General features: G+C 46.6%; 1 protein-coding gene across 1 annotated transcript in view; it reads right to left on the bottom strand.

The window, feature by feature from the left end:
• The window catches only part of AMOTL1 (angiomotin like 1), a 193,309-nt gene that overhangs the window by 130,162 nt on the left and 44,692 nt on the right, over positions 1 to 18,455 (bottom strand). The window contains exon 2 of the mRNA XM_010862107.1: positions 16,754 to 16,804. The gene's annotated coding sequence lies outside the window, so the exon portion shown is untranslated. The remainder of the gene's footprint in view (positions 1 to 16,753; positions 16,805 to 18,455) is intronic.

The following is an 18,455-nucleotide window of genomic DNA, read 5'->3' as shown; positions in this document are numbered from 1 at the left end:
CAGATTCAGCAAATCAGATCAGATCAGTCGCTCAGTTGTGTCCGACTCTTTGCGACCCCATGAATCACAGCACTCCAGGCCTCCCTGTCCATCACCAACTCCCGGAGTTCACTCAGACTCACGTCTATCGAGTCAGTGATGCCATCCAGCCATCTCATCCTCTGTTGTCCCCTTCTCTCCCTGCCCCCAATCCCTCCCAGCATCATAGTCTTTTCCAATGAGTCAACTCTTCCCATGAGGTGGCCAAAGTACTGGAGTTTCAGCTTTAGCATCAGTCCTTCCAAAAAAATCCCAGGGCTGATCTCCTTCAGAATGGACTGGTTGGATCTCCTTGCAGTCCAAGGGACTCTCAAGAGTCTTCTCCAACACCACACTTCAAAAGCATCAATTCTTCGGCACTCAGCCTTCTTCACAGTCCAACTCTCACATCCATACATGACCACAGGAAAAACTCTTATATATATATATAAAAGAGTGGGACAAACAGACCCCACAGGACGTGCACAGAATTTGAGGAAGTGGTTAATGACGTTACAGTCTCACTTTGTAGAGTTTCCATGCTCAAACTGGGCTGTACCAGGGAGAAGATCCTGCCTCATTCACCTGCACCCCAGCATTCAGAACTCAATTTCAGGGACCCCAGAGGAGGAGTTGACTTTAGCTGCCTCCAGCTGTTCTAAAACAGACATAACCTGTTCATGCCCTATATCTTTCCTCTTGCAGCTCATGCTGTGAGGGTGGCTTTCTTCCAGGAAGCTTGCCTGGCTTCCCCTTGACCTCCGTGGCTTAGTCAGGCTCATCTTCCCTGGGGTCCCAAGCCTCCTTGAATACTTCCCTTACAGCACTCATCATAAAAAGTAACTGAAAACACTCATGGAGTGCCAACTGTTAATATGTGCTAAGCACATGGTTTGCATAGATCATCTCATTTAATCCCTTCCCTCTACCCTATGAAGGGCTTCCCTAATGGCTCAGCGGGTAAAGAATCCACCTGCAATGGAGGAGAGACTGGAGACACTAGTTCAATCCCTGGGTCCGGAAGATCCCCTAGAGGAGGAAATAGCAACCCACTCCAGGGTTCTTGCCTGGGAAATCTATGGACAGAGGAGTCTGACAGGCTACAGTCCAAAGGGTCACAAAGAGTCAGACACGACTGAGCGAATAAGTACATCTCTACCCTATGAAGTATTTGCCTTCCCATACCAAAGATGGGTAAACTGAGGCCAGAAAGGTCAGAGAACTTGTACAAGGTCACATAGTCAGTAGGTGCCCACTGGCCTAGAGAAGCCAGAGCTCCTAAATTGTAAATTTTTTGGTCTATTGAGCTTTCTCCTTGAGTTAGGTTATCAGGTCTCTGAGGGAAGGATTGGGTCTTATTCACCCTCATGTCTCCAAGCCCAACCTGCTGTGTCTGGTAAGCTGTAGGCAGTATTATAAATGGGTCAGCCCATAATATTATAATCAAACAGGCCCTTGGACAGCCAGGAGATCAAACTAATCAATCTAACGAAAATCAATATTCACTGGACAGAATGATGCTGAAGCTGAAGCTCCAATACCAGAGGATGAGATGGTTGGATGGCATCACCGACTCGATGGACATGAGTTTGAGTAAGCTCCAGGAGATGGTGATGGACAGGGAAGCCTGGCGTGCTGCAGTCCATGGGGTCGCAAAGAGTGTGACATGACTTAGTAACTTAACAAGAACAAGCCTGGATGCAAATCATGGTTCTGCCAAGAATCTACTACTGAGAATCAAGAGTCTGGGTTCTAGTAATTTGCTCCAGAGTTGAGGACAGAGGTTAGGAATTCCAGCAAGAGAGAACAGAACTGGCTCAAGCCCTGGCTCCCCGACTCCCCAGATGTGACTTGGCACATTACTGAGCTTGTGTAAACTCTCGCTCTCCATCTGTCAAGTCAGGGAAACCTCCTACCTCAGCGCCTACCTCACAGGATTGTTTTGAGATGCCTGACATAAAGTTCTTAGTGCGACACCTAATACGTGAAAGGCACTCCACAGCTCTTTGTAAAGTTAATTAATTAATTAAGTAATTTGGCTGCACTGTGTCTGAGTTGTGGGACGTGAGATCTTTGTTGAGGCATGCAGGGTCTTTCGTTGCAGGGTGCAGACTCTCTATTTGTGGTCTTTGGGCTTAGTAGTTGAGGTACATGGGCTTAGTTGCCCCAAGGCATATGGGATCTTAGTTCCCCAACCAGGGATCGAACCCATGTTCCTTGCACTGTAAGAAGGAGATTGTCAACCACTGGACTGTCAGGGAAGTCCCAACTCTTTTCATTATTAATATACTGCATTTTATAAAGCCACTTGAACTAGAGTAAATAAATTTTGGTTAACTATTGGCATAAGTATTGCAAGTTTTAGACACAGCTTTTATTCAGGGGATCAGAACTTGGGGAAAACATGTAAATAATTTCAGGGAAATTTCTTGCATAATTATTTATTTATTTGGCTGTGCCAGGTCTCAGCTGTGACCTGCAGGATCTTGATTCTTCGTTGCAGTGTGCCGTATCTTTTAGTTGTAGCTTGTGGGATCTAGTTCTGTGACCAGGGATTGAACCCAGGCCCCCTGCACTGGGAGCAGGGAGTCCCAAGTACTAGACCACCAGGGAAGTCCTGGGGGAAATTCCTTTTAAAGAATTACTCCAAGAAGAAGTTGGGCTTTCTTGTATTTACACAACACTGAAAGAGTTCCCGGAAAAGGAGAAAAAAAAAAAAAATCCATGAGAAGGTTGGGGATGAGGAATCAGGGCTAACGTGTCCAGTTACATAAGCTGTTCACTGCACAAGAGTGCCTGGCTAAGGGTGTGTAAGGAACAGAGGCGTGGAGCCAGAATCTAGCTTGCCTTCTACTCATGAAACTGGGAACACAGTCTCTGCTTTTCATCCACTTGGAGAGAATGCTTTTTTCTATTTTGCTCTAAGGCACTCTTCGGGCCTGTGGTGGCTCTAGCTTTATACCTTTGTGATTGATCCAGTTTGTTCTTTTCTTTCAGTGTTGCTTCCCTGGTGGCTCAGATGGTAAAGAATCTGCCTGCAATGCAAGAGACCTGGGTTCGATCCCTGGGTTGGGAAGGTCCCCTGGAGGAGGGCATGGCAACCCACTCCAGTATTCTTGCCTAGAGATTTCCATGGACAAGGGAGCCTGGTGGGTTACAGTCCATGGGATCGCAAAGAGTTGGACACAGCTGAGCGACTAAGCACCAATACAGATGAACATAACAGGGGAGAAGAGACAGAATGGAGCTTCGGGAAGGAAAACATACTTGAAAGTGATGAGGGAAGTGAAGGAAGGCAGGAACAAAGGAAAGCAGTGGAATAAGGGTAACGTTTAGTAAATGCTGGTCATTTGTCAGGCACTGTTCCATGTGCTTTAGTTGTGCTGACTCACTGAGTCCTGGTTACACTCCTACACGACAAGGAGAACCATTGGAGGAGGAGGCGGCAGGCGGGCGTGTGAGGTTAACCCATACATGCATCTGCCCAGGACAGAAACTGCTGGCCACGCTCCTTAATCTATGAAAATGTTCAGAATCTGGAAGCTCTCTTTTGAGTCCGTGGTGGAAATGGCTTTTAGAGCCAAAAGGAAAATAGTTTTTTAAAGGAGATAAGTCTGAGTTCTCAGGTGGGTGGCTGGCCCACCACCAGGGCTACATAATGGACTTCTATTTCTGATCAACAGCCGGTCCTTTGGCAGACAGAAGCAAAGGCCCCCTGACAGGTTAGAAGTCCCAGCTTGTAACATGGTCCCAAAGTTCGACCATGAACTTTCCATATGGTTCATCTCAGACCAGGTTCTGACACACAAGCTCCTTCTCTATTTTCTTAAGAACCTGTGAGTGCATGCTACATTGCTGCAGTCATATCTGACTTTGCAACTCTATGGTCTATAGCCCACCAAGCTCCTCTGTCCATGGGATTCTTCAGGTAGGAATACTGGAGTGGGTTGTCATATTCTTCTCCAGGGGATCTTCCTGACCCAGGGATCGAACCCCCCATCTCCTGAGGCCCCTGCACTGCAGGCAGATTCTTTACCGCAGAGCCACCTGGAAGAACCTGAAGTTCCATAAGATATTTACTGTTAAACAGTGACCTGAAAGCAGCTCCAGTGTCCACTTTTCCTGGTGGTCTTTAAAAGAAACCCTTCAAGGGTGTGCTAGGGAACCCTCCTACACTGTTGGTGGAAATGTAAATCAGTACAAGCACTATGGAAAGCAGTATGGAGGTTCCTGAAAAAACTAAAAACAGAGCTTAACTTAAAATACAGCAATCCCACTCCTGGGCATACACCCAGAGAAACTGTAATTAGAACAGATACACGCACCCCAAGGCTCACTGTAGCACTACTTAGAATAGCCAAGACCTAAGGCCTTAGGAAGCAACCTAAGCAACCATCAACAGATAAATAAGATGTGGTATATATACAGTGGAATATTCAGTTCAGTTCAGCTCAGTCACTCACTTGTGTCTGACTCTTTGTGACCCCATGAATCACAGCATGCCAGGCCTCCCTGTCCATCATCAATTCCTGGAGTTTACTCAAACTCATGTCCATTGAGTCGGTGATACCATCCAGCCACCTCATCTCTGTTGTCCCCTTCTCCTCCTGCCCCCAATCCCTCCCAGTATCAGAGTCTTTTCCAATGAGTCAACTCTTCGCATGAGGTGGCCAAAGTACTGGAGTTTCAGCTTTAGCATCAGTCCTTCCAAAAAAATCCCAGGGCTGATCTCCTTCAGAATGGACTTGTTGGATCTCCTTGCAGTCCAAGGGACTCTCAAGAGTCTTCTCCAACACCACAGTTCAAAAGCATCAATTCTTCAGCACTCAGCTTTCTTTACAATACAACTCTCTCAATCCATACATGACCACTGGAAAAACCATAACCTTGACCTTTGTTGGCAAAGTAATGTCTATGCTTTTGAATATGCCATCTAGGTTGGTCATCACTTTCCCTCCAGGGAGTAAGCGTCTTTTAATTTCATGGCTGCAGTCACCATCTGCAGTGATTTTGGAGCCCCAAAAACTAAAGTCTGACACCGTTTCCACTGTTTCCCCATCTATTTCCCATGAACTGATGGGACCAGATGCCATGATCTTTGTTTTCTGAATGTTGAGCTTTAAGCCAACTTTTCACTCTCCTCTTTCACTTTCATCAAGAGGCTCTTTAGTTCCTCTTCACTTTCTGTCATAAGGGTGCTGTCATCTGCATATCTGAGGTTATTGATATTTCTCCCGGCAATCTTGATTCCAGCTTGTGCTTCTTCCAGCCCAGCGTTTCTCATTATATACTCTGCATAGAAATTAAATAAGCAGGGTAACATTATACAGCCTTGACGTACGCCTTTTCCTATTTGGAACCAGTCTGTTGTTCCATGTCCAGTTCTAACTGTTGCTTCCTGACCTGCATATAGGTTTCTCAAGAGGCAGGTCAGGTGGTCTGGTATTCCCATCTCTTTCAGAATTTTCCACAGTTTATTGTGATCCACACAGTCAAAGGCTTTGGCAGAGTCAATAAAGCAGAAATAGATGTTTTTCTGGAACTCTCTTGCATTTTCCATGATCCAGCAGATGTTGGCAATTTGATCTCTGGTTCCTCTGCCTTTTCTAAAACCAGCTTGAACATGTGGAAGTCCACGGTTCACGTATTGCTGAAGCCTGGCTTGGAGAATTTTGAGCATTACTTTACTAGCGAGTGAGATGAGTGCAATTATATGGTAGTTTGATCATTCTTTGACATTTCCTTTCTTTGGGATTGAAATGAAAACTGACCTTTTCCAGCCCTGTGGCCACTGCTGAGTTTTCCAAATTTGCTGGCATATTGAGTGCAGCACTTTCATAGTGTCATCTTTCAGTATTTGAAACAGTTCAACTGGAATTCCATCACCTCCACTAGCTTTGTTCGTAGTGATGCTTTCTAAGGCCCACTTGACTTCACATTCCAGGATGTCTGGCTAGATCACTGGTGTGATCACTGGCTAGATGTCTGGTGTGATCACTAGGTGAGTGATCACACCATCGTGATTATCTTGGTCGTGAAGATCTTTTTTGCACAGTTCTTCTGTGTATTCTTGCCACCTCTTCTTAATATCTTCTGCTTCTGTTAGGTCCATACCATTTCTGTTCTTTATGGAGCCCATCTTTGCATGAAATGTTCCCTTGGTATCTCTAATTTTCTTGAAGAGATCTCTAGTCTTTCCCATTCTGTTGTTTTCCTCTATTTCTTTGCATTGATTGATGAAGAAGGCTTTCTTATCTCTCCTTGCTCTTCTTTGGAACTCTGCATTCAGATGCTTATATCTTTCTTTTTCTCCTTTGCTTTTCGCATCTCTTCTTTTCACAGCTATTTGTAAGGCCTCCCCAGACAGCCATTTTGCTTTTTTGCATTTCTTTTCCATGGGGATGGTCTTGATCCCTGTCTCCTGTACAGTGAAATATTACTGAGCCTTAAAAAAGAACAAAATAATGCCATTTGGGGCAACATGGGCGGATCTAGAGATTATCATACTAAGTGAAGTAAGTCAAAGACCAAAATTGCTTATGTGTGGAATCTAAAAAAAAAAACAGTACAAATGAAGTTATTTATAAAACAGAAATAGATGCACAGACATGGAAAACAAATTTGTGGCTACCAAAGGGGAAAGTGGGAAAAGGGATAAATTAGAAGTTTGGGATTATACACACTATTGTATATAAGATAAATAACCAACAAGGGATACTGTATAGCACAGGGAATTCAAAATTTTGTAATAACTTATAAGGAGAAAGAAATTGAAAAATTATATATATATATGTATAAAGATAGATAGAGAGCTGAATCACTGTGATGTACACCTGAAGCCAATACAGCATTATAAGTCACCTATATTTCAATAAAAAAAAATTGTAAATAAATACAATAAAATTTTCTAGGGCCCCCTCCAAAAAAAAAAAACCCTTCTGAAAAGAGGGTGAAAATAAACCTTGCTACCAGGTGGTCAGTAATCTTGCCTACTCTGGATGTGGGGCTACAAAGGTGATGAGGGGATGAGAATTGAGCAGAGACAAATACATATACATTTACATATTTGATGTTAAAACAACCACACCTGTAACATGATGATGAATGCCCACATCTAGCTATTCTGTAAGGAAGGTGTTTCACCTGACAGCCTGAGACAGCAAAACCACCCCTGAACATCTGTTTCCCCCATTTTGCCACAGAGCATTCTTTTGTAATCCTTTTTTTATAATTTGACCTGTTCCATTTTTCTGGCAGAGGGCCCTGGCAAGGCAAGCACTTTTCTGTCTGTATTCCAACTTCAGATGGGAACAGGAAGGAGGCAGCAAGAGGGGAAGGGAGAGGAAAAGACAGAGAGGAACTGAGGCAGACACCGGGGAGAGGGTATACAGGGATCCAGACGCGGGGAGAAAGGAGAAAAGGGGAGGGAAACCCAAGAGAGAGAGAGGCGAAGAGTCCCAGAAGGCCACTTTAATGTGCCCACCCAGGGGGGCACGACTGATTTGAAAGAAACCCAAACCGACAGGACATAGTCCAGAAAGATCATCCAGTACAAATGTGACCCAGAAACCTGTAATCACAGCATTCTCGAACAGATCAAACTGGTTATTTAACACTCTTTAGACTCAGAAAGTCTTTAACAATTGATGAAATATCATCATTTCTAAGTGGTTTGTGTTTAACATTCAGGAATAATTGGACACAGTCTTAAAACATCTCTTTGGCAAGGAAAATGCCCTTTCCATTCTGTGTGTGTGTGTTTGTGAATTTTATCCCACTCTTCTATATCGCTTTAGCCTAGACAGACAACCATTTGGGCTTCCCAGGTGGCGCTACTGGTAAAGAACTTGTCTGACAATGCAGGAGACATTAAGAAACTCTGGTTTGATCCCTGGGTCAGGAAGATCTTCTGGAGGAGGGCATGGCAACCCACTTCACTATTCTTGCCTGGAGAATCCCCTGGACAGAGGAGCCTGGCAGGTTACAGTCCATGGGGTCACAAAGAGTCAGACACGACTGGAGCGACTTAGCACAGCACAGATAACCATTTACCCACCAGAAGTGATTCTCATTTTCTCCTGCCTACTCCATTCTCTCTCCCAAGGAAAACACCCTGAAATAAGACCTCGCCTCCTGCGCAGTGAGCAGTATCACTTCGCCGACAAACACCAGGGGAACTGGGATGAGTTTTACACCCAGGCTGGGGTCCACCTGCCCTCAGTTAGGCTTTCAGACATTCCCCTCCAGGCTGCCCCTGCCCTGCCCCGAACTGCGCTGCCGCGAAGGTTTGGTTTCCTTAGAAATGGCGGCGGCACCATCCGGGAACTGTAAGAGCTTTCCTGTCCCAGAGGCTCCGCACTGCTGAAACATGGGTAGGAGAGAGGGAACTGGATGATGGAAGCTAGGAAGAGTTTTTCTGATTGCCGTTTCAGATCCCATTATGGAAAATTCCTTTGGAATATATTAACCATTATTTGTTGGTCTAAAGAAAAAAAAATATGTGTGTATACACATATGGCTTTGCGCACCTACTATTCATTCATTTATTCAACAAGAACATATTGGACAGGCATCTACTGTGCAGTCAGGCCCTGGGCTAGTTACTTTTACATCATTTATAGCAACCAAATCCTCCTGCATGCATCTCCGTTGTGTCTGATTCTGCAATGCTGTGAACTATAGCCCGCCAGGCCCCTTCTGTCCATGGAACTTTCCAGGCAAGAATACTGGAGTGGGTTGCCATTTCCTTCTTCAATCCCCCTGAGAGGAGGGCAACTTCTATATTCTCCTCTCCAAGAAACAGAGACTTGCTTCTGGAGCCAGAGATTCTATTTCGAGTGGAAGTTTTCCCTCTAACTAGCTGTGTGGCATTGGGCAGATAACTTAATCCCTCTGAGCCTCTGTTTCCTCCTCCATGAGGTGAAGATAATTCCTTCTGCCTCACTGAGTCCTTCTGCATTTGAAACGAGCTGATAAACTCAAGGAGATCAATCATGTAAGAGGCTGAGTGCCCAGATTTAGGAAACTGTAACAATGGAGAGCCACTCTGTGATTGTTTTGCTGGAGCCAGGAGGCCAGACCGCGCCTTGCGGTAGGGTGAGGTTTCCTGTGAAGAGAATTGAATTTTCCACAGTCAATCATCCTGAGAAAAGTTAAACTGGAGTGAAAACTCCCTCCCTCTCAGAAGCCACGGCCGGCTGGCGGGGGAGGAAGGCAGGACAGATGGGCTTCGCAGGGTGCAGAGATCTGGGGGCATATCCAAGGGTGGAGTGAACGGCCCTGGCCGTTTAAAGACCAGCTCAGAGCCCGGCATGTGGCCAACCTGATCCCAGCCCCTAAGGTGAGTGGGGGCTTGTGTAGTGACTAGAAAGCTCTGGGCCAACTCTGCAGCATTTGGAGAGGGGTGCCCTCGGCCCTTTGGCCAGCCCAGGGCAGGCCACTGGGAAACCAGTTAGGCTCCGGGCAGGAGAACGCCAAGCCCTGGCTTCTGTCCTGTGTAGAGGCAGCAGCAGCGATGGCTGTGTCGTGGGGTCACTGGTTTCTGCCAAAAGAGGTTGTGAGCAGTTACCAAGGTGTCCACTGGCCTCAATAAGGTGTATCTGGATTCCAGCTCCCTCGGCAAAAGACTAGAACAATCAGAACTGACTCTGTGGATGTGAATAAGCACCCCTGAGAATTCCTGGGCTTAAAATTAGAGGGTAGCCTTAGAAAAAGACTTGATTTGTTAGTAATGTGTGCTTAGCCGCTCAGTCGTGTCCAACTCTTTGCAACCCTTTGGACTATAGCCTGCCAGGCTCTTCTGTCCATGGGATTCTCTAGGCAAGAATACTGGAGTGGGTAGCCATTCCCTTCTCCAGGGGATCTTCCCAACCCAGGGATTGAACCCAGGTCTCCTGCACTACATGCAGGAGCCATCAGAGAAGCCCAATTTGTTAGTAATACGCACAGGAAAATCCTTGGAAACTGTTATTGGGCTATCAATGGGGGTGGCATGATTTAAACTCCAAGCTGGGAAGCTGGGTAGACTGTTTACACCCCTACAGAGCCTAGCACAGGGTAAGTGAATAATAAGAAAGGTCTGGGACCTTTCTCCTTATTTCTCCCCACATGATGAGAGGGAAGAAACTTTGGTTGCAGGAACACATCTGCAACCTCTTGGTGCATCCTCTTAACACAGGGTGCAGAAGAGGAGATGAGTGGCCATATTATTTAATTTATATGTCAAAAACCAGGTCTTTCAGAAGGTTTGACCATGCCTGTAGGGATCAGGGCATTCGTCCAGGGACATGAAACATAGTAAACATTTAATGATGGTTACGACATTCAGAAGACTCTTGAGTCCCTTGGACTGCAAAGGAGATCAAACCAATCAATATTAAAGGAAATCAACCCTGAATATTCATCAGAAGGACTGATTCTCAAGCTGAAGCACTAATACTTTGGCCACCTGATGCAAAGAGGCAACTCGTTGGAAAAGACCCTGATTCTGGGAAAGACTGAGGGCAGGAGGAGAAGGGGGTGACAGAGGATGAGATAGTTGGATGGTATCACTGACTTGATGGACATGAGTTTGATCAAGCTCCGGGAGATAGTGAAGAACAGGGAAGCCTTGTATGGTGCAGTCTCTCGGTTCACAAATAGTTAGACATGACTGAGTGACTGAACAATAACAACGACGACATTCAAGTGTTCCTTCTAAAACCCATTTGCTCCTCACCACTATGGTCTGAGGCTGGTACTATTATTAGACCCATCATATCAGAGAAAGGAAATGGGTGGTATACTCTAAAAAAAGCGGTATACCACAGGAAATGCGTGGTATACTCTTAAAAAAAGTGGTTGAAGGGCCTGCTGATGAGAGTGTGATGGGCAGACAGAAGGGAAAACAGACGATGGGGGAGCAGCCTGGGGCGAGCCAGATGGGGCATAGCTGCCACCCCTCATTCAGAAGGGGAGGTTCCAGAACCCAGAAGGATCCGAAGCTGCAGGAGAGCAAGCAGTGGCCTAGACTGATCTAGCCATGTCATCCCACAGCCCCACGGGAAGGGACTAAGTACCTTGACATCCCTTGGTTTCCACCCTCCCACATCCTGGTGGCACCTTTCACTGGCCAAAAAGGAAGCCAGGGGTGTCCATCCAGAAAGGTAAGGTTTCCAGGGCACTGAGCAGGCTGGTGAAGGATGGTAAGTGGGTCTGGAAGAGCATCAGAAGAGAGCTGACACATGAGTTTATAGATTAGGAAACAGAGATATAGATGACATAACCTGCCCAATGTCACAGAGCAAATAAGAGGTGGGATCAAACTGAAGCCCACACAGTATGACTCTGAATCCATGCTCTCAACCACTAAGACATGCATCCTAGAACTGATTGAAAAGACTACTGGTTATCCAGCACCTTTTCCCCACTGCATCCGACTTAGTCATCCTTCCAGTAAAAGACTCCACTTACTCCCACCCAGATTTTCCAGCCTTCTTGGAGCAAGGTATGGCATCTGACTAGAGTTCAGGCCAAAGGAATGCAAATGAAACAATGTGAGCAGCTGTGAGATTACACCCTCCACTTTTCTTCTCTCTTTCCTATAGACGGGGATGTGGGATGTGATGGTGTGATCTGAAGCAGCCACCTTAGCCCACGGCAGGGAAACTCCATTTGAGGTTATCAGAGGAGCTTATGCTGCAAGTGAAAGACAACTTAATTTGTTTCTTGTTTCACTCACTGTTATTACCGAACCAGTAACTTAAACAATACAAAGACCAGGATGTAGCTCATTCACTGTGGTTAAAGCAGTAGGAGTCGTGATCGGTAGAGATGGTTAGTGATCACCAATGCAAGTGTGCGCCTCTTCTTTCTGGCTGTTACTAGACTACCTTTCCCAGCCTCTTTCCATCTGCGTGAGGCTATGGGACTAGCTCCCACCTCTGGAATTGGAAGGAAGGTGAGTGTGTTACCCCCAGGCTGAGACAACCATCGGTGAGTGTACCTTTGTCCCGCTCACCTTATTCACTTGTCTGCCAAATGTATGCAAAGCATCCAGTGAAGGAATCTGATGCTCTAGAGTAGGATGGATGAAAACAGGAAAGGTGCCTGGGGCTTTCCATGATCACATGGATCAGAGCCCTCTGACAACTCAACACTTGACTACAATACAAGCAACAAACACCACCTCTATGGAGTTAAGTCACTGACATTTGAGCTTGTTACAGCAGCAGTTTGTCTGTCTATTCTGACTATTTTCATACTTCCCAGTTGCTGCACTCTGACAGACGTAAGTACTATTATCCAGCAGTGCAGTCTTAGCCCCTGTTTTAGGAGGGCAAGGGGGTGGGCTGGTAAACATCTACTGTTTTAAAGAAGTTACACAACTGTTACTAATTATTGTGATAAAGCCCCTACATCCTGCTTGAATAAGGAAGGCAAGAATAGTACAAGAAAACCCTTTCTCATGGTACACTGGCCCTGGGGGCACTGGCCCTGGTCTCTCAAGAATGCTATTCCCATGAACATTCCTTTGGGGACTCAGGAAAGTTCACAGAGTCTGAGCAAAAAAGAGCATCAACTGAACACACTGAGGCATTTCAGAGGGTCAAGAAACCCCAAAGGGCAGCAAATTAGGGAAAGTAAAGGAAACAGCGACCCATCTATGTCCATGTCCTTTTCAGTGGTGAAGGAGTGGACTCTCTTCCATTCTTCCTAATGTCCAGATTTTCTAAAGTAAGCATGTGCTACTTTTATATTAAAAAGTGGTTTTAAAATTTCCATTTTTAAGAAACAAAATAAACCGATTAAGCCTAAGGAATGAACAGACAAGAGAGATACAGGTCAAAGGATACAAGTGCCCCAAGGCATTGGTATGACAAAGAGACAGTTCAGCCTTAGGAATATACAACTATGAAAAGACAAAGCATCTCAGAGGTGACCCTCATTCACTCGTTCAATAAGCATTTCCTGTACCAGGTACTGGGCTGGCTGCTAGATCTGCAAAGAAGAATGAAGTGGCCACAACCTCATACAGTAGCTGACAACTTTGGCTACACACCAGAATCACTTGGGATTCGGTTTTTAAAACATACAGTGATAAAATACAGATGCTTAGGTCCACGCTCCAGGGATTCTAATGCAATTAGTCAGGGTTACGACTTGGTCGTAGGACTTTTAATAGCTCCCCTGATTCTAATGAGCAGGGTGGAGCATCCCTAGGAGCACGTGACACATGAACTGAGTGTTAAGGAAGGGTAGGAGCCAGCCAGGAGAGGAAGAGAGAAGGGGTGGTATTATGTAGCCAGAGCTGCATTTAGACTGTAGTTCAATGTAACAGATGGTTATGGTGAGTGGGAATGATGCAAATGATGGGCGTTACCCCATGGCCAACCGAATGTCTATCTTCCAGGTAGTAGGAAGTTGATAAAGGTTACTAGACAGGGGCAGACATGATCATACCTGGCTTCATTCCAACTCTCCGTGCATTCTCTCTTACCCTCTCTGATGGCCATCGTCTCTGCCTACACGTGGGGCTATAGAAGGGCTATGGAGAGACGATGCGGATTTTGCCTCTAGAAAATGGTACCATCACAGGAGACAGGGCATATTTCTGGACTCTCCATCAGAAGACACCTTCAACACAGCACTCATCTCGAGTTAGACTCCTATTTTCACTGCCTTTTCAAAAATTCCTTTTTGTTTTATAGGGGGAAACAAAAGTTTATTTTACTCACAGGCCTGAGAAACAGGAAGTGTGACACACTTCTGGGGGGCACGAGAGATGCCTCAGGGTGGTCAGAGGGCAGAAAGTAGGAGTGCAGGGGAACAAAAACCCTTTTTTGGTTACTTAAATTCATTACGTGATCTTGCTGCAACACTGAGAATAAATGCCCCAAAGCGCTAGTCATAGCTTATTTGGAGACTGATATGAAAATTTGGAGTTGAAGCAGACTACCTATTGCATCATGAGAAAGTAGTGGCACTGTCACTGAAGACCCTCGACGGAACACCATTCCACACGCAGCTCCAAAACAAATCACTAGATAATTCAAATGACCTGATCACCATTTCTGAGCGTCTGTTTGAAGAATAAGAATAAGAATAAATTACAGAGGAATTTCTAGAAATAAAAATGGTTTCAGTTAATAGATTGGGACAATTGGTGAGAGCTAGTCCATACTTCATGCACTGGAAATGTGTCTTTTAACTGAATAAAATAATAATAATGAATTAACAGCCATAAGCACTTCCTGAATATCTGCACATACAACATGTGGGGCTAGGACTTTACACACACCATTGACCACAGTCATGCAAGGTCTGCAATTAGGTTGAGAGATAACCGAGGCTCAGAGCAGTTTTATCTGCCCAAGGTCACAGGTAAGTGCAGTGATAGAATTCAAACTAAGTCTTCATGGCCTCTCTCCCTCCTTCTCCGGGTCCCTAAGATCCTGGCCAAGGGGTGAATCTGTGCTCTTTCGTGCTTCAGAAAGAATGGCTGCTTGACAAGCTCATCAACTGCTGTAGGGTAATCTTCCCTGCTGTGTGTCTAAGGAAAGCACGGAAAAGTATCACGATTCTTTCAAGGGAAAAAATGCCAGCTCCCTCTTTGACCTGAATAGCATGGAAACAACACAGTCTCAGCCAATGAGCTGCTCTGTCAGGAAGAGGAAATCCCTCTGGAGACACCATGCACCCAAGCAGTATGGCACCTGGTGTAAATAATAAACACCCAAGAGCCACACGCCTCCTTTGGCTTAAGATTTCAGGAGGCTGGAACTGGGTGATGCCTTAGGGGCTGCTTGGCACAACCCCTGCTTTTCAAAGATGAGAAAACAGACTGGTTAACAGATCTACTAAAGCAGGCAAGGGGTTCCCAGGTGGCTCAGTGGTAAAGAATCTCTCCATCAACACAGGAGACGCAGAAGACATGGGTTCAATCCCTGGGTCGGGAAGATCTCCTGGAGTAGGAAATAGCACCTGACTCCAGTATTCTTGCCTGGAGAATCCCATGGACAGTGGAGCCTGGCGGGCTACAGTCCATGGGATTGCAAGAGTCGGACACAACTGAGCACAAGCCTATACTAAGGAAGGCACAGCAGCCAGAAACTTGGTCTCAAACTCTGACTCTGTATTTTATCTTATTTTGTATTCTCAATCATCTTGCATCCCAGAGCCCAGGAGGGAACCCCAGGATTCCTATAACACTCTCACCTCCTCATGAAAAACTGGGCTTTCCCCACAGAGGAGCTGAAGGGGAAAAAAATGCTGTTTTCTGAATTTCTACTGCTGATTTGAAGGGCTCCCCCTACTGATCAGCTGGACCGTCCAGTCTGTTGGTTCCACAGGGAGAGATGGAAACAAAAGAGGATCAATCACCTGGGCCTTTCAGGTACATAAATCGTTCTGTGAATGCAAACAATTAGGTGTTTATACAGGTGGTTTCTTGGAGCAAAGAATGCTCTTTCTGCCATGGCTGACACTTATCTATAATTTAAGAGAACCAAACAGCTTCTGTCCCATGTAAAGCACCAATGCTGGTGTCATTCACACACAATTAAACACGTGTAGAGCAAATCATCAAGAATATGCCCTCTTCAGAAACTGCTTCATGCAAAGCTATGGTTTAGATATCATTTCCATTTCATAAAACGGCTCACCACAATGTCCCTTCAGAAGCTAGTTTTGTTCATGCATTTAATTTGTGATTCCATTTCCAGAGATGTGATTGCCTCAGAACTTGTCAGAAACACATTTTCTGAATAAAACAAGGTCCTCTTCCCTGCCTCAGAATGCCTCCCCTTGATCTAGACCTATTTTGGGTGCCTGGCTCTTAGAAATGGATGGAAGTCCTTGCTGCGGTGGAATTTAATTAACTTCAGCCAGTGTGGGTCTTGCTGAGGACACGCAGACCAGGAGGAAAGGATGATCAGACACATGGTACCCAAGGCTCAGAGCCTCACTGTGGATAAACATTTTTAAACAGCTGTCATTTCATGGAAGGAAGGCGAGATGTTCAAGCTGGTGATAAAAGAACAGCAGGGACAGACGTGACAGCCCAGATTGTTAGCGGCTTAAGGAAACCGAGAATGAGAAAGAAAACCAAAACCAAAAATCAACCACTAAGCTACCAAACGAGACTGGGTGGCAGGAATACTTGGAGATAACCCGACAACGCAAATGTCCTTCTCTTCATGGGAGGAAGTCTATCTCTGACAAGTGTGTCCTGGCTCACCCACCACAAATCTACACTTAGAAGGACAGGCGGAAGAGGATGAAATGCCCTATTCCAAGACACCTGGAGGAAAAACAGACGTCAAGGGCGATCGCAGCTCCCAGGTCTTGAAATTTAATTACCAGAACGTTTTTGGCCCTGGACTTCATTAAATTCAGGTTAGGGAGTAGCCACAAGATGTCCTTCTTGTGGCATTTACCGGCTAGCTGCATCTTTCCAGGCAGGATGAGACCGCCTGCTTGCAGGGTCCCGCAGATCAGGAAGTTTGCTGTGGCGCGCTCCTGGGAGCATCACCAAAGACCAGGACACACACACACGCACACACCGCACAGCCGACTCTCACCCCTGCCACCTCCAAAGCTCACGCTCCAGGAAAAGGCCAGTTCTCACAGCAAAAGGAACGTGCAGCAGGGCGAGAGTCCCCCGGCCAGCCCTTTCTCCCCGCCCCTCGGGCATGGACTCCAAATTCGCGATTCCCAGGCTGGGTTCTAACAAGAAAAGGCAAAAGGGCAGACTTACCGAACTCCTCCGGGCTGTAGGGCGCGGGAGAGGCTTCCACAAACTCGTTGTCTGGAGGAAGAAGAAAAGCAGAAAACAAAAATAGAATCTTAACCTTTCAGGGCTAATCGATTAAAAATCAGTTACCGCCCAGGTCCCTTAGAAAAGCGCGCGTTTCTCTCTCCCAGCGACGGAAATCCGTGAACCTGGGGCCTCCCGGGGTTCCAGATGCCAGATCCACTGGGGGTAAGAAATCGTTAAAGAAACTTGGCGGGGAGCATTTCGGCCCAGGAACCAAGCGTCTTCTGGGCGCAGGCAGGTGCGCGCCAACTTTCCGTAGGTTGGAGCCCATGGATCCCCCGGCCCGGCGTGCCAGGCAGCGACCTCCCCCTCTACCCTCAGCCCATGGGGCGCATCGCGGCGTCCCCCGGGTCTAGTGTCGACGCCTCGGCGCCCAGGAGCCCCAAAGTTTCCTAGCGGGTCCGGGAGGCCCGAGAGCGCGCAACGGCAGCGGCGGCGAGCTCCCTGCGCCCACCCGAAGGAGCGCCCGTGCGCATCCCCGCTACCCGTTGCTAGGCGACCGCGGCCTTCACGCTCTGCAGTGGCGCGCGCGCTGCCTCCCGACTCCTGGTGGGAGGGCATCTTCCCCATCCCCACTCTCTCTGACCATTTATGACAAACGAGCGCGTAACCAGTTGTAAAAACGATTTCTGCATTTCTGTATTATGTCTGTCCTGTTCCGATCGATGCTTGGGAAATCGTTTTTTTTTTGCTTTGCTTCTCCTGGGAAAAAGCAGGAGTTTCAGAGCTTGAATATTCCCTGCAGCAAGGAAGGGTTTCCAACACCCTCAACCCTCTCCTTTGAACCTGAATTCTGACTTCACTCCAAGCAATATTTCTTCCTCTTAAGAGACTAGCAGAGAAGATAATATGCCTTCATTTCACAGGTAGGGAAACTGAGGCTCAGAAGTTAAGTAACTTATGTACGACTGCGCATCGTTGTGATACTCTGTGTGTGTGTGTGTGTGTGTGTGTGTGTGTGCGCGCGCGCACACGTGTCAGGAGAGAGCAGAGCCATATTCCTTCTAATATTAAAAGAGTTGCGCAGTTTCACGTACAGAATGTAGAAACAAAAGTTTGGGTCTGAAAATTTGAGTTGTAAGTCCTAAAGAAATTGATGTCAGCTTGCGGGAGTCTCCCTGCCTAGGTCAGTAACTTGTACAGATGCATTATGTGTTTCTACCAGGACTGACTGATGCCTCACTCAGGAGGGCCCTGGGCTATGGGGAAATGGTCTAGAGATGCTGGGAGGAGGCAGAGGAAGGAAGGCGCAGACATAGAAAATGGCTGTCTCTTCTCCATCCCCGGCCTTGGACACTGATAGTTGGAGAGTGAACAGTCTGGGCAACATCCGGACCTTCTATAGTCTCAGACTGATCAGATCGCCAGCTGCAGCAGCCCGAGGGCCCGTGGACCTGTGCTGAGATGCTCTGATTCTGTAAACCTCAGTCATCTCTGAGTGTTCTACTGTCAGTCTACAATTTACGGTGGAGGACAGAAAGAAGGCGCCCTGGCCCGAGTGCCCACGGAGGAATGGCCCGGGACCAAGCTGAGACTGTCCTCCTTCCGCACCAGGGTAACCGTTCTTTTTCTTCCTTTTCTGTTGGCTTCCCTGAGAGTGGCTTGAGGGATATCTCAGTTCCCTGACCAAGGACTGAACCAG

This window comes from Bison bison, unplaced genomic scaffold (assembly GCF_000754665.1).
Source record: "Bison bison bison isolate TAMUID 2011002044 unplaced genomic scaffold, Bison_UMD1.0 scf7180017864478, whole genome shotgun sequence".
Taxonomy (NCBI): Eukaryota; Metazoa; Chordata; class Mammalia; order Artiodactyla; family Bovidae; genus Bison; species Bison bison.
Note: the sequence above shows the minus strand (reverse complement) of the source record. Positions and strands in the feature narration are given on the sequence as shown.